Source organism: Mauremys mutica, chromosome 9 (genome assembly GCF_020497125.1).
Source record: "Mauremys mutica isolate MM-2020 ecotype Southern chromosome 9, ASM2049712v1, whole genome shotgun sequence".
Classification (NCBI taxonomy): Eukaryota; Metazoa; Chordata; order Testudines; family Geoemydidae; genus Mauremys; species Mauremys mutica.
In genome coordinates, this window is record NC_059080.1 from 34826669 (window position 1) to 34844098 (window position 17430).

The 17430-nt window shown below is 42.6% G+C and overlaps 1 long non-coding RNA gene across 1 annotated transcript in view; it reads right to left on the reverse strand.

The window, feature by feature from the left end:
• Positions 1–12202, reverse strand: part of LOC123377950 — a 111802-nt gene extending 99600 nt beyond the window's left edge. Inside the window, exon 1 of the long non-coding RNA XR_006582395.1 lies at positions 11998–12202. This is a non-coding gene — a long non-coding RNA (uncharacterized LOC123377950). The remainder of the gene's footprint in view (positions 1–11997) is intronic.
• Positions 12203–17430: the final 5228 nt, after the last annotated feature.

A 17430-nucleotide genomic window follows, 5' to 3' on the forward strand; every position in this document is an offset into this window, starting at 1 on the left:
TAGATTTAGTAACTACAAATTTAGTAACTGCTGGCCAATGTTGATTTTTCAAAGGAATGCCCAAAATGTTACATTTCAGCTTTACAAGTGCTTTTTTCCAATACAATGTCTGTTTGCTTCCAAATAAACCAAAACAGTCAGTTAAGAACTTTGAGCACATTGACCCATAGTAGGATTTACCATGTTGCAGAATGTGTAGGAGCTTGTCAATAAAGTTGTTACAATAGCTCAAAAAGTGCTTTTTCAAGAGCAGCCATTTTTTAAATGAACACTAAATATTACCACCGTTAGTGTAATCTTTTATGCTGTATTAGGTTCAAACTCTCTCCATTCATATGATAAGTTATGTTACAAGACATTTTAATACTTGGACATTTGTGGTCTTAATTGTATTGTTAAACTTTAAATAGAAGTCTCGGAACTTATCTCAAGATTTTCAAGCTTGTTAAACTCAATTTTCGAAATACATTTTATTGAACTCCTTGCTGGAGCAGCCCCTAAGACCAATCAAGGAGCTGGGCTCTAGTGAATGTAATTTATGTCAATATTCATGGGAAAATTGGTTCCAATGACTTGCAAGTTCAGGAAGACTATTTGAACAAGCCTTTTCTTTTGGAATGTCAAACTATTTTTCTTTCTTCAAGCCTAATGTATTGGGCAATCTTATTTGGCCTCCTGAACATTCAATCTCCATGCTTCAGAAAGATTATTTTCTAAGTTTTAGTTGCACAACATGGATAAACTGATTTTATTTGAAAAAAAAAATTAAAATCACTGAAGAACAACAAATGTTGAGTAAAATGAACGGGACTACAAACAGTAAAGCTTCTCCCATTCCAACTTTAACCTCATTTTAATTGTACCCTAGGGTGAATGATGTGTGTGTGTGTGTGTATATATATATATATATATATACATATATATATATATATATATAAACTCAATGCAATGGAAATAATCTTGCAAATAAGGGCATGAAATGGAAGGAAGCTTTAAGATAAATGTTTAAGTATCTTTATAAATGGGGATCGTCCACCCCATTTCTTTGGAATCACTGTATAAAGGCTGGAATACCAATGAAATATGAAATGCTTTAACTGAAATAATTGACTGTCATTACAATAAGGGTTTCTCATTGGAATAAAATAGGATTCTGTCTGTGCCCATATGATTGCAGCAATGCTATTACACAGTTGTCTCAGGGAAATTGCTGAACATTTATACAGTTGTCATGAACTCCATATAAAAGTATGAAGTACTGCTGACACCACTATGCAATTCCTATCTTAATCTGCAGCGCCTGAATCTGTATATCTGACTCTGGATATATTTGAACTCAGTGCATTAACCATTTCCTTTTAAGACATTAATGTCTGATGATCAAAACATATTTACTTCTAACCAATAATCCCTGGATCATTGACCTGAGACACTGATACAGCTTTTCCAGAGCCATCATCGTGCATCATGTAGTTGTGAATTTCAACAATAAGGAGCTATGATAGGAATAGTCAAGAGGAGGAGAAGTAGCATCAGTTTCATATGTCTCTACCTTGCTCTCTCTACCCAAACACTCAAATGCTTTCAACATTTCATTTTACTTTTGTACATAGTTAATGAAAATGGAGTAGCTAGGAATGTGAACTCCTACTACCCATAAGGTAGTGGGTATGGGTCATACAACTGAACTCATTTATTCTCAGAAATACTTGGAATCTTAAATTGCTGTGATGTAAGACATATTAAACCCATAAGTAAATGCCACTCTTGCTTCATTAACGAGACACTGAGATTAAACTACCTTGAAAAGTTATTCTCTACCTTGACTTGAGGGAAGAATTCCACTGTACTTACTGGAGAAATGAAATCAATAATTTTTCCTATCCACAGCTCCCTCCTTTACCCTTACCTGTCCACTCTGTAATTTGTTGCACATATCTGAGATCTTCTTTGATGGTAAACTAGAGTTAGTCTTTCATAGAGCAAAAGCTATTGCTCCACACTCCAATGCCAGCACTTAAATACTACATGAGAATGATGGAGAACATGTCCACTGTTTACTACTCCTCATATGCATCAGAAGTGTTACACAGCATACAGAGTTAAGGAGGCTTCTGTTATATTGTAGCAGATATTTGTTGTGCTGTACATTACTTCTATTTTAAAACAAAGTTTAAAAGTCTATTCAATATTTAAATTAAATTAATATACAGTAATTGTTTCTTCAGTCATCATCCACTTTATTTGAACATTCAGTCACTCTATAGTGGTTTAATAATTAGAATACCTAGAATATGAACAAAATTTAATAACTTTGCCTTAAACAGTTTCAGATGTTTAACATAAGCAGTTATCAATATGATTGGCAAACCTTATGTTCCTTTATTCTTTTAAAACATTTAAAAAGCAGCAGAACAGGAGAGTCAAATTACATGGAAATGTACCAAAGCTAATGGCATTCTGAGCACTATAACTTTTATATTTGATACCTTAATTGTTTACATTTGTTATGTTAGTGTCACTTTAACGTTTTCATTTCTTAATTTCCCTGTTACTATTCAAGAGTAGGAAAATTTTAAAAAGCAAACAAAAAAACCCACAGCTGTGAAAGTACAGAAGCTTGCAGATTTTTCCAGTAGAGCTGAGAAATAAAAAACACAGGAGAATTAAAATACAGGGGACTCCACTGAATTAAACAGGAGTTTTGACACTGACTTCAAACAGGGCCAAGATTTCACTTGTAAGTTCCAACAGCTTCATCAATTGACTTTGGAAGCTCAACAAATTCATTCTTGAAGAGGTTATGAAGACTTCTGGAGAAAAGCCCCAGGAACCATGAGATGTGCTGATACTATAGTAATGTTTGAAATATGGATTGAAAAAATGGACAGCAAAACAGCAGTTAAAGCAGTCTATGAAAACAGGACTCACGCCTACATTATAACCATGTGTTTGTGTGCATGCCTGTCCTTTATCTCCACCATTGTTTTTTGTTAAGAAAACAAGTTTTGTCTGCAAAAAGGTGTACCAATCACCTATAGCAATTCAGTTTAAGAACTGCCTTATTTTAATTACTTTTAATACATGAACACTGCTGCCATAATGTGCAACAGAGAAGCATTCCAAGAAAAAATAATAAAGTACCCGTATTGTTCCGAGTATAGGCCGCTCCTGATTATAAGCCGCACCCTTAAAGTTTGGTGCTATTTTAAAAAAATTAAATTTTTAACTTTTTTTAACAAAGAAAATATACACATTAGTAGAACAGTAAAACAGTATTTTATTTAATGAATAGGAAGACATGTACCAGTATTTTTAACACTTTTAACACTTTTGGTAGTCCTGCTTTTGAGGGCATATGTTACATACTCAGAAATATTGAAAACTATTTTGTAGTTATACTGTAAATAAAGAAGGGAAAAGGAATGGATAACAAGGAGACTGATGGGAACAGTTCTCACCCTCTCCCCTGCACAACAATCAACAACATTAGCAAATGTTCTTAGGATTAGGAATCATGCCCCTCCCCGAACTCCTGACCCATCCAACCCCCCGCGTTCCTTGACACCTCCCCCCACCCCAGGGACCCCTGCCCCATCCAACCACCCCTTCTCTTTGTCCCCTGACAGCCCCTGGAACCCTTGCCCCTGACTGCCTCCATCCCCTGATCCTTTCTAACTGCCCCACCAGGACCCTTGCCCCTATTCAATCCCCCTGTTCCCTGCCCTCTGACCCCCCCAACCCCTATCCACCCCCCACCCCGAACTCCCCTGCCCTCTCTCCAACACCCCCTCCCTGCCCCCTTACTGCGCTGCCTGGATGTGGCTGGCGGCACTACAGTCCGGCCGCGGCTGGAGCTAGGAGCCCCGGGATGCTGGGCCGGGGCAGGAGTCACGCGGCCGGAGCCCGGAGCTGGAGGATGTGGCGGGAGCCGGACGGCCAGAGCCAGGTAGCTGGCCGGCCAGAGTAGGGCGGCCGGGAAGGGATGCGGTGCCGGGTCCGGAGCCGGGCGGCAGGGGAGGCGGGGACGGGGACGGGCGATGTGGCGCCGGGCGATGTGGCGCCGGGCGACGCGGCACCGGGGGACGCGCGGCCGGGGACGGCGCCGGGCGGCGGAGGACGCGCGGCCGGGGCTGGCGCCGGGCGGCAGGGGATGTGCGGCCGGGCAGGGCCGCCCAGAGAATTCCAGGGGCCCAGGGTCTTCGGCGGGGGGGGGGGCCCTTCCATTCTGGGACCTGCCACCGAAGTGTCCCGAAGACCCACCGCGGGGCGCCCCCGCCGCCGAATTACCGCCGAAGCGGGACCCGCCGCTGAAGTGCAGCCCGGTCTTCGGCGGTAATTAGGCGGCGGGAGGCCCCGCCGCGGGTCTTCGGGGCACTTCGGCGGCGGGTCCTGGAATGGAAGGGCCCCCCGCTGCCGAATTACCACCGAAGACCGGGCTGCACTTCAGCGACGGGTCCCGCTTGGGCGGTAACTCACCAGGTTACCACCCCCCCCCCCGCAGGCGAAGACCAGGAGCAGAGGAAGCTCCTGCGCCTGGCCCCGCAAGAGTTTTCCGGGCCCCCCGGAGCGAGTGAAGGACACCGCTCCGGGGGCCCCGAAAAACTCTCGTGGGGGCCCCTGCTGGGCCCGGGGGCAAATTGCCCCCTTCCCCCCCTCCCCCCGCGGCCCTGAGGCCGGGGCCGGTGGAGGCGGGTACACGGGGCTGGAGCCGGGCGGCGGGGGAGGCGGGGACGTGGCCAGGGTGGAGCCGGGTGGCAGGGGAGGTGGGGACGTGGCCGGAGGAGGCGGGCCTGGGGCCGGGGCGGGGATGTGGCCGGGGCTGGAGCCGGGCGGCGCGAGGCCAGGGCCGGCGGAGGCGGGTACGCGGGGCCGGCGGTGGGGGTGGCGGGGACACGGCTGGGGCAGCCCAGAGCCCTCTGATTCCCGGCCGTGGCTGGGATTTAAAGGGCTCTGAGCTCCCCGCCGCAGCGGGCAGCCCAGAGCGCTCTGATTCCCGGCCGCGGCTGGGATTTAAAGGGCTCTGGGCTCCCCGCCACGGCGGGCAGCCCAGAGCGCTCTGATTCCCCGCTGCGGCTGGGATTTAAAGGGCTCTGGGCTCCCCGCCGCGGCGGGCAGCCCAGAGCCCTCTGATTCCCCGCCGCGGCTGGGATTTAAAGGGCTCTGGGCTCCCCGCCGCGGCGGGCAGCCCAGAGCGCTCTGATTCCCCGCCGCGGCTGGGATTTAAAGGGCTCTGGGCTCCCCGCCGCGGCGGGCAGCCCAGAGCGCTCTGATTCCCGGCCGCGGCTGGGATTTAAAAGGCTCTGGGCTCCCCGTCGCGGCGGGCAGCCCAGAGCGCTCTGATTCCCCGCCGCGGCTGGGATTTAAAGTATTTGTATTGGTTTTTTTTTTCAAGATCCTGATTATAGGCCGCACCCCTAATTTAAAGACTTAAATTAGGGGAAAAAAGTGCGGCCTGTACTCGGGACAATACGGTAGCTATTTCTATATTTCAACCCAGATTTTGGTTCACTAAAGAGCCTTAGGATAGGTTTACACTGCAGCTGGGGGTATGTCTACACTATCCGCTGGATCGGTGGGCAGCGATCGATCCAGCGGGGGTCGATTTATTGTGTCTAGTCTAGACGCGAAAAATCGATCCCCGAGTGCTCTCCCGTCGACTCATGTACTCCACCACCACGAGAGGCACAGGCGGAGTCGATGCGGGAGCGGCAGCAGTCAACTCACTGTGGTGAAAACACCACGGTAAATCAATCTAAGTATGTCAACTTCGGCTACATTATTCAGGTAGCTGAAGTTGCGTAACTTAGATCGATTCACACACACACACACACACACACACACACCGCCAGTGTAGACCAGGCCTGGGAGTGTGCTTCCTAGCTTGGGTAGACAGATTTGTGCTAGCTCTGCTCAAGCTAGCATGTTAAAAATAGCAGGATAGCCAGGGGTAGCATGGCAGCAACTCGAGTTAACCTCCTGAGTACAAACCCATCCAGACTCCATGGATATGTATTTGGGCAGATAACCCCAGCGGCTGCCCTAGGTCAAGCAGAGCTAATGTATATCTGTCTACCTGAGCTTGGAAGCACGGTCTCAGTTGCAGTGTAGATGTACCCTCAGTAACATGTATGATCCATAGTATGTTGTTCATACAATTAAGTAATCAGATACCATAATTAATGGGTATGATATTAAAACCTAGATATAGTCCCTCCATATCAATATTTATTCACTAGAGATTAAATGAAGAAAAAAACCTGTATGAATTGAATGAATCACTCAGACTGTATTTTGCCAAATGCCTGTGAAGACTGTGAAATAATCCATTATAGCAGCACATGTTCTGGGCCTCCCTAAGGCAAAATAGATTTAATCCTCTTTATAAATTTATTTTCTATCGACAAAATATAAATTGTAGTAGACAAGATTAAAATCTCACACAAAATATTACCTTCCTTTAAAGTAATTTCAATATGATATGGGGTTTGCTTTAATTATTTTAGGATTTACTGTGTCTGTATAATGTCTCCCAGATATGCCTGCTTAATATAGTAAACGTCATTGATCAACTTAAAACATGTATCATTGTCGTACAATATTGCTGGAACTGCAACCAGCTAAAAGATCATACTGCTAGATCACTAAAAATGATATATGTTCAACACTCTCATAAGGTTGGTCTAAAAATCACAAGCATGAAGATCTTGGCAGTGTATACTCCAGATTGTGTTCCCAGTGGATCTGAACACTTCTGGTGGAAGAGGAGAATGAGAAGAAAACACATCAAATATTTTTGCTTTGTGAAAAGTTGTTTTTACACACAAGTTTGAGCTATGCATTGTTTGCCACCTGCTCATAGTGAGCAATCATGTTTACTTGAGTACACGGAATCTGCAATCACAGTTGTAGGATGTGTCAGCTGCACACGTGGTATTGATTTTGTACACTGATTTTACAACATAAGGCCCAATTTACAGACATGTCGAATCAATGAGAGTTTGGGTCAGCTCCCATTGTCTCAAAGCTACCAGTATAAATTAATTGTTTGGTCACAAACTCAATCACTGTTCTGATTTTCAGAAGTGCTGAACATCCACATTTGAGACAAAGGGAACTGCAGGTGCTCAGCATCTCTGAAAATACGGCCATTAGTTTCTTGAAAGACTGCATCTCAGCTATGGACTGAACATTTGCCATGTAAATCTTTGAGAAGAGGAGTAGGGGGGTATAAAGAACCTGTGAAATGGTTCATGAGTAGGTTCAACCAGCTCTAATCCTGAGATATTTACACAATGTTAAAAGGTAAATTTGCATAGTTAGTTCTCATCCCCTCCTCTTTCCCATTTCTACTGTTTCTAATAGTGTATGTGAGGTTTTTGGTATTTCCTTTTATAAATTTAGGGTATGCAACAAACTAGCATTCTTCTTTTCAGGCCTCTTATATTTAGACTGTAGCCGTTTTCATGGAGCTGGCATGGAAGTACTTGCAATGCTACTTTCAGTGGGAACACACCCAATGTAGGAAATGCGGGGGAGGGGGAGGTTGGAGCCTTCAAACCTTTTCTTCAAAGGATATACAAAGAATTTCAGCCCCCACTCCAGACCTTTAAATAAAATTATACAAAAGTGTTTTTCAAGAGTGGGTCATTAATTTATTGGTAATGTGAGTGATCGGTAGTGAGTACATATATTACAGTAGAGGATAAATGCATGTGCTAAACACACCTACAATACTAGTAGGACAAAAGAGGTCCTGAATACTATAACAAAATTTAATTTGAAATAAACTAAGTTAAGTGCAGGCGACGACACAAATACAAAGTGGACAGTTCATTTTTCTCTGGATCTACTGTAAATAGCTTAACATTTTTGCACATGTACATTTGTTGGCGGTAGAAGAAAATAAAAATAACTCCCCTAATGTAACAAGCCAACTATCTCTTCTCAGTTAGGGGTCTGCACAGTTGATATTCTTCTAGCTCTGCAGGCATCCTTGGCTGTGTAAGAATGGAGCATCTGTGCAGTTCTGGTAGCCAAATATAATAGTTTTAGTGGTCAAAGAAGGTCACATTACAACTTCTTTTTTGACATTAATAAAAATAAGTCAGTTTGACATATTACAGATAGTCAAACTAGTGAAGATGAAATAAAAGCCTTACTCAACCCACTCCCCCCCACCCACCAACTCAAAACTTAAACATCAAAGTTTCAGGTTTATTTTAATAATATTTGTATTTCTCAATACAACTTAGAATCAACCAGGAGTATAAGTATCAACATACTGTGAGAAGATATTCTTGCCCATCCAGAACAATTATGAGTAGCCTATACTTACATTGTATCCAACCTAACTAGTTAACCAAACAAATTCTGATATGACTTGCATCCTTCAAGGGTTACATAGGACTATATTCACAACAACTTTGTGGAAGACAAAGCATTGGGATTTTTTCTGTTTTGTTTATTTCTTTGGGTTTTAGTTTGGTTCTGTTTACATGCAAATAAAAATGACCAACAAGCATACAATGTATACAAATTGTACATATTTGATCATCTCTCGCCACCCCTCTGCACGTTACTTGTCTTTTTATATGGTATGATTCCTACATGTTTGTCCAGAGCCCTTCACAGTGGAATCCTAATAGAGATTACTAATTGTCCCCATGATAGAAATAAAAAATAGTAAGAGGTGCAATACAAACTAAGTTTCATCACTCAGGATGATCCTGATATATGACTTAATCTCTAGAGATGCTAACTGTGAGATTTGTAGATATTCAGCACTTTTGAAAATCAGGCTTCTATTGATCTATGCTTTCTGTATAAAATTCATTCTCCCTTTGTTTATGTATTCAAGCTGCAGTCCACTGTAAAGTAAGACATATGAGGGTATTCTAGTTTCACCCTGCTATGATAAGGATACAAATGTATTTTCATGTAGCTAGTTTGCTGTGGAGTGCCTAGAACACCACTAAAACCATAGCTGTCAAAAATGGCCACTACTTTCTTCAATGGTTTAGAATTGTACTTAACATTTATTTTTCCACAAAAAACTTTAGCTTTGCCTTGACATTTAGGTCACAGCAGTCTCTTCTCAACCTAAGGCAACATTCTACTCCACTGTCATTATGTCTTAATTAGTATTACTAGAGAGGACTTAATAATCTCAGTGCAAAGGTGCTGATAATGCTGCTCTGAAGTTCTGGGTTCAAGTCTAGAATTGCTCAAAGTGTTAAGTGTACTAGATATTTAAACTTTAGGTAGACTGAATTAGAGAGGACACAAAATGAGATAGCAAATGAAGAGACTAGTTCTGTTTGTAATGGAAAAATAGTGTGGGATGTGGCATGTGACTAAGTTGGAGGGATCAATAAATTCCTGCTAATTAGCAAATCAAGGGTGCAGGGACACAAAAAATAAAAATATACCTGAACTTTGCAGAACTACTTCAATCACTAATACGCCTTCCAGATAAATAAAGTTTGACTCCTTATTCAAAGGACCACGCAGTCCAAAACAACCATCCACAATAACTCCATTGCTGATGAAGAGTTAGACATGCAGCCTGGCTAGTCACAATACAGATATTTACATGTTTATCACCTAAGATAAAAATATACATGACGCCATCTTGTCATTCACAATTGTCATGAGTGTGTACACAATGAAGGAAGGTATGTAACATGCAGTAATGAGTCTAGAAAGACTTTACTAAAGAGTAAATGAAAAAGCAGTAGACATGTATGTTAGCATAGGTGGGCAACTGCTCTCCATGGAAAGACTAAGCCATCCTTACTGAGATATCACTTAACAGAAACAGTTGTCCAAGGGAAGAATATACTGCACAAAATTGTTCGCAAAGTGTTTGACTATTCTCAACAATTATATACAGCAAGGATTAGGCTGCTGACCATATGCCAGGCTAGCCTGGTATTGCTACTCTCCTGGCAGCACCTCAGCCAAACCTGAGCTGACCAAGCTGAACAAGTGATTGGTATTCAGCTCATCCTGCCTGGTTTAGTGAGTTGACTGGAGCTGCCTGAACACAGACTCAGTTTTTACTTGCGTCATCATCAAGCTAAAATCCCTCCCCCACAGATGTATTTTCCGTTGTTACCAGGAGGGGGAATAATTTGATATCACTGCCAACCACATTCCTCCATTCCCCCTCAAAACAAACAAGCAAAAAAACACATCAAAAAACAAAAAGGGCAAAAGTAAGTCTGGCTTCTTTGCTGGAGAACAAACTCACACTCACTCTCCTTTCATCACCCTAAACTCTTGGCCCTTTGCGGGTCATGGAGGATGAACGGTTTGTGTGCAAGGGGGGATCTGCTGTAAGTAAAATGAAAGGATGTTGTAATATGTTCAAGACATACTATTTAAAATCTGTCACAAACAGATTTTTTTAGTCAAAAGTATGGGAAATATGGAGCATGAAATAAGAAAGGGGAAATTAGAATACTCTCTTACCTCCCCACATATATAATTGAAAATGTGAACCTACTTATACACAATATCTGATTTTAGGTATAAATAAGAATATTTCTCACTAATAATTCCTGTTGTCAGAGTTCCTTCTCCTCTCATTGGATGATCAGAAGCTTTTCTTTGCCTCTTTTCTTCCTGGTCAGTGTAGCAATAGGTTGCCAGAACTTCATTGCCAGTAGAATGAGAAGGGAGGGGCTTATGACAAAGTTTATTTTAAGTAGCCCATTTTAAAATGTTTCCCTAATTTTTCTTCATTTCTTTCATTATACACATGAAAAGGTTCTGAGAAATTAACAAGTGTTATGGTTAAAATGTTGCTGGCTGCTTCAAACTAGAGCTATGCAAATAATTGATTTAAGCACAGTGGCCAAACCAAAATGTTGGGGGGAAAAATAATGTTGGGTCAATCTGAAACAATGTTTTTGGCAAGCTGAGTTTGAAAAAAATCATTTTGGGTCAAGCACAATATTGTTTGACCTGAAACAAAATGTTTTGTTTCATTTTGGGTTTTAGTAATAAATGACTTAAAATAAAGTTGAAGGAAATTCTAAAATTAAATGTTTTTTTCTGAAATGAAAAAAAGTCATAACATTTTGTTTCAGAAATACCAAAATAATCACATGGACATTTCTCATTATTTTAACCTAAAGAATTTTCCAAAATCAATCTAAATTTGTAATTTGTTTTGGTCCTCTCAAATATACTTTTTTTTGGTGGCCAAAAAGAGATTTTCCATGAAAAATTTTGCCCAGCTCTACTTCAAGCACATTGGGGGAGCCACTTTTATCGTCCAGGTACAGTTTTTTTTAATACAAAACTCTAAAAGGCAACAAATGTTATCTTTCAAAGTAGTAAACTTAGATATTCCTCCAGCAGGAAGGAAGTGACTGAAGAAGATGTTGACTCCTTCAGGCAAACTCTTTATCCTGCCAAATGTTATACCCTGCGACCAATGTCATTTCAGCACTTTGCATCTTTATTGCCACTGACCATTCTTCCAATAATATTTCTCTCATTCTTAAACATTAACAGATTCTTTTACCAAGATAATGAAGTCTGATCATTGTGAAGAGATTTCTGTCACCATCAAATACACAAATGGTTGGATCATCAGCATGAACAGCATGAGTGCTTTCCTAGAGTAGACACATTTCTGCTTTTGGACTCTGATAAATGTCAAGCTATGTACATTTCAGGCAACAGCTCTTTCCTGCTGTCTTTCACAATTTTGCCAGCTACACTAAACGTATTTAGAACTAGTTTTTCTGGGAAAAGCAGCTTGAATATTTAAATGTTATTTGGAGTCGGTCCGTCAGGATTTTCTTTATCATCTTTAGTATTCCAACAGGCACATTAACAGCAGTAAGCATTTCTTTGGATGTTTGTTTGTCTATGAACACAGATGATCACATTCAAAAATAATGTGAGCATATAACGCTACAGTAGCCTGTAAGATTTAGTTTGCTACCACTGGGGAAAGAGGTGACAGATTTTGATTTGTACCTTATATCACTGTGCTGGAAATGATTCATCTTAGCCTTGCAAGGGAGGAAAAAGGTACTTCCGTGAAGATAATGAAAGATTTAATGGAACTTAATCCTCTGCGACATATGACCTGGCTAATATATATTTCTGCCTTCTAACTCTTACGAGGAATCAAATGTTCAGCTGTGATCTTAGGCCCTATACTGCTAGCAATTGATGAAGACTGTCCATTAGCTCAAGCATTAGGGGACTGTGCTTTTTGGAGATAGAGGATCTAAGTTCTATTCCTGCTGTCATACTGACATTCTAAGTGGCCATAATGTGCAGCACATTGACAACTATGAAGTTCCTAGGATACCAAAGAATTCCTACAGCTAGACAGTCCAAACTTGCAGGGAAGAGGGACTGAAAAGAAAAAGACCAAGATGAGCTATAGTAGTTTACACCCTACTAATTTTGCTTTACTTGGGCTGTTTTAAATAATGTCAGAGGCCTAGAGTAGAAGAGAGACACCTTTTCTAAGACTGTATAAGTCAAAAAAATAAATAACATTTAAATTAATTCTCTAAGTTGTAAACAGCTCTGCAACTCCTAGCTGTGCATTTGATGAGGCTTTTTCAGCTCTTTCCCCTGAGAAATGGTCTAACTTTAGATACAATAGGCCTGCTACCAATTTGCACAACACAGAAAACCATATATCTTGTGCATTGGATATGGTCATTTGATATGCTCTCTAAATGGGAAAATGACTTTCAGTCACCAAAATGAAAGCTCTGATATTGGCTTTCCATGGTCAAGAATCTATTAAGCAATTAAATATAGACAACATACTCCCAAATACACAAAAAGGAAAGCAACATCTTCCACAGCTTTCAGGATGATAGCAGCACTAGTGCAATGGTTAAAAAGCAGTGAATTATTATATATTATAGTGGTAACTCAATATATCTATGTACCAAACCAAAATAAAGATCATATGATAACATAAGCCCCTAACTTTAGGGCTTATTAAAATGAAAGAGAAACCTAGTAAAACAAGATCAGTGCTATCAAGTTAGGTATAATTTTGAAATGCTTTCTCTGGTACTGACTTTGCTGCATTTCAGGTTTTAAAGTGGAATGGAAACAGGTCAGCACACAGTGTACTTGAATCTTTTTCAAACCAGTTATGACAATTATAGAGTATTTTCAGGGGAAACTATAGCATCATTAGAGTGGAGCCATTATGAAAAACATTAATTATTTCCTATGTTAGAAACCTAAGGGCATGAATTGCAACAAGATGTGTGGAGCAAACTATTTATTTACTTATTTATTTTAATTACACAGCTCTACCTTTTCATTCAGCTTTGGCTTCTAAAAGTGGAGGCTTTACCATGGCTTTGTCTACATTATCAAGTTTTGTCGCCAAAAACTGCCTTTTGCCGACAAAACAGTGAGTGAGTACATACTGTGATGTGACTTTTGTCAGGAAAAGTACCTGGTTTTGGCAACAAAATACTTCTACCACTGTGAGAGACTTTTTTTCCTTTCCCTTCCCCTTATTATTGACAAAGAGCCAGTGTAGACACCACATATGCGTTAATCACTTTATTTGGGCTCCAGGAAGTATCCCACAATGTCCATCCTAACCACTCTGGGCAGCAGTTTGTTGTTTACCTGGCCGCAGGCCAGTGGAGTTCAGGCCATCCCTCCCCCTTGCAAGCCCAAGGAATTTTAATGGCTCAGCATGGGAAGGTCTCATTGCGTCTTCCCAGGTGACAATGGGTGGCTATCTCACCAAACGCTTTCCCGCCTGGACACAGCAGAGCTGTTGTATCTGATCAGTATATGGCACATTTCTCTAGGCTTGTGTGAAAAGGGCTATGATTGGTACATGCCGCAGTGCAGATCGAAGATAAAGGAGCTGAGGCAGGTGTACCATAAGATGAGGGAAGCAAACCATTGCTCCGATGCTGCACCCAAGACCTGCTGTTTCTATAAGGAGCTGGACAGTATCCTCGATGGTGACCCCACCTCCACCGCCAACATCCCTGTGGACACTTTGGCGGGAATGGAGGCGGTGGAAAGAGGGATTAAGTTATTGATGAAGAGGTGGAGCTAGACGAAGATGTGGAGCTCCCGGAGGGGTCAGCCAGTGGGGCAGGCATCCAGGAACTTTTCTCCACTCCTGAGGTGTCTAGCCAATCTCAGCAGTTGCTCTCCAGCAAGCAAGAAGCAGGAGATGAAATGACTGGTAAGTGGCTGTGGCTTGTGTAGTGCAGAGGTGGGTCAGGGCATAGAAATGTGGGAGGCTGGCTGTGTTTCTGTGAGCTGGACATTTCCCCGTGTGTCTAATTGGTACAGTGGAACAGGGTGTTGATGCATCCTGAATCCTCCTGAGAGATCTCCAGGAAAGTTTCCTGGAGGTACTTGGTAATTCTCTGCCACAGGTTGAATGGCAGTGCAGCTTTATTCCTCTCCCCATTGTAGGACACTGTCCCATGCCATTCGGCAATCACTTGTGCAGGGACCAAAGCAGCACATGGTGAGATACATATAGAGAAGGGCAGAAGCCGCAAGCATGCAGTGTACCCTGGTTTCCCTCATCAGTGAGATGTCTGCTAGAATGATCCCTGCCTGTGGAAAATCTGGGATAATTTTAGAATTATTTCCCTGTAAAGCTGCACCGCAAACCCTGCAAAGACTGTATGTTCTTCTGTCCAGGTGCAGCTCCCGCCCTCCATCCCCGCCCCCACATCCCAAACTCACCATGTTTTGGGTGCTTGAAGAGATATGTGCCTGGCAAGGGTCAGTGAGAAAGTGATGGTATGTTGCAAAAGGTGCATATAAGTTAAATGTTTCAATGCTGTGCTTGAATTTAATAATCCTGCTTCTGTGCATTGTCCCCTGTGCTTCATCAGATGTGGCCTTCAGGAACACCCCACGCGCCCCTGACAACTGTCTCCACCAGATAAGAAAGAAGCCAAGACACAGCAAAGAATACATGTTCAGGGAGGTACTGCAGTGCTCCAGTACAAAGAAAAGGGAATGAAAGGAGTGCCGGGAAGCCGAAAGGCGGGACGGAAAAGAGAATCACGCATTTGCCAGGGAATGATCAAAGTAATGGAGGAGCAAGTGCAAATACTCAAGTCTTTAATAATGCTGCAGAGTGAGCAGGTCTGGGCTCAACCTCCACTGCAGCCCATGCACCATTGTTTACAAGCTCACCACCCTTGCCACTCTACTCGTACATTCCTTTCCATTGTCTGAGACTCCTCAGTTTCCCCATCACTCCACTCCCCTCGCAAAACTTTCGCAATGGCAGCTGGACCTAACACAATTGTGAGGGTCTGCCCTTTCCCAGTCCCTCCTTTCCCAGAAAGCATCTGTGTTTTGGTGAGAGTGTCACTGTGCTTTTTCTTGATCAATAAAGGCAAAGTTTTATAATGGTAAATCATCTTTATTTTGTTTTCTACAAATTCACATTGCGACCACTATGAGTACATGTATAGGCATTTTAATCATTTTCTTACTGGAATATGCGGCCCCAAATGTCAACATAGCCTCCTAGGAAAAAAGCATGGAATGCACGATGGAAGCTACTCTAAAGATTTACAATGAGCAGCATCAATGTTTAAGTGCTTCCTCAAAGCCTCTCTGATTTCAGTTGCTACCCTTTGGGCTCCTCTTACAACCCTGGTATCTGAATGCTCAAACTCAGCAGCCAAGTACACTGCCTCAGCGCTCCACCCCTGTGCAAACATTTCACCCTTAGATTCACAGAGATTATGCAAAGTGCACAGCTATGACCATGGGAATATTCTCTTCATTAAGGTCTAACCTGCCATAAAGGCAACGCCAGCACCCCTTTAATCTGCCAAAGGCAAATTCAACTATCATCCAGCACCTATGCAGCCTGTTGTTGAAATGCTCCTTACTGCTGTCCAGGTGTCCCATGTAAGGTTTCATGAGCCAGGGCTGTAATGGGTAAGCCGGGTCTCCCAGGATCACTATGGGCATTTCCACATCCCCCACTGTAATCTTGTGGTCTGGAAAGAAAGTCTCCACTTGCAGCTTTCTGTCCAAGCCAGTGTTCCTGAAGATGCATGAGTCATATATATTTCCAGACCACCCTGCATTGTGTGTGAAATGCCCACGGTGATCCACAAATGCCTGCAACACCATGGAGAAGTACCCCTTCCTATTGATGTACTCTGTTGCAAGGTGGTCTGGTGCTAAAATTGGAATGTGTGTGCCATCTTTCACCCCTCCATAGATAGGGAAACCCATCTCTGCAAAGCCATCCTATTTCATGCTCATTTCCCAAAGTCATGGTCCTTTGTAGCAGGATGCTACTGTCCTGCACACTTGCATTAATGCAGTCCCAATGGTAGACTTCCCCACTATAAATTGATTTGAGACCAACCAACAGCAGTCTGGAGTCGCCAGCTTCCAGACAGCGATTGCCACATGCTTCTCTACTGTGAGGGCGGCTCTCATTCTGGTGTCCTTGGGCTGCAGGTCTGGGGCCAGCTCAGCACACAGTTCCAGGAAAGTGGCTTTACACATTCAAAAGTTCTGTAGCTATTGCTCTTCATCCCACACCTGCATGACAATGTGATCCCACCATTCAGTGCTGGTTTCCCTAGCCCAAAAGCGACAGTCTACCCTATGCAGCTTCTCTGTGAATGCCAAAAGCAATGTAAAGTTGCTTCTATCCATAACACACAGAATATCAGGCACCTGCAAGTCTTCCTCTGTCCATAATTTCACAATTAACTGCACTGCCATGCGCAATGTCCTCATGACACTTAGGATGGATCCCACACTTCTCTCCTATGCTCTTTCTCGGGGTGCACAGCAAAGAATGACCATTTAAAAATGGTGCAAAAGAAAGTCGGAAGCCAGTGGAGTGCTGGGACACAAAGCAATGCATGACACTGTCAATGATGGTGCCCCCAATGTGTATGTGATCTGTCACCAGAGGGGGCTAGTGTGAGCAAGCTTTTCCGATTTTTATTAAGTCAACTTTGGGGTGTCAATATAAGTGAAGTCAACAAAACTTGGTAGTGTAGACAAAGACTTCCCATGTCTCAGGTACTTGAGTGCCTGTTGTTCCACTGGAATACCATTTAGCTTTGCTGTGTACCTATGCTTTCCCCCTATTTAAAAGAAAAGCAAAGAGAAAAGAAAAGCACCATTGCTTTCCATTCTAGTCTATCTTCCTAGACTGACAGTCTACCAGGAGCTTGTGTACAGGTTTTGATTAGAGTGGGCACAGCCTCAGCTGGTGCAAATTGCCACAACCTCAAAACAGATCTATGACAATTTACATTAGCTAAGGATCTGGTTTGATTATTTTTGCAGTTCACTTATGGGATGTTTGAGGTATTTACTTTTAGTGAGATGATCCTTGATACATGTCTGTAGGTATTAAGAACCTGGTTTCCTGGACATTGTACAAATATG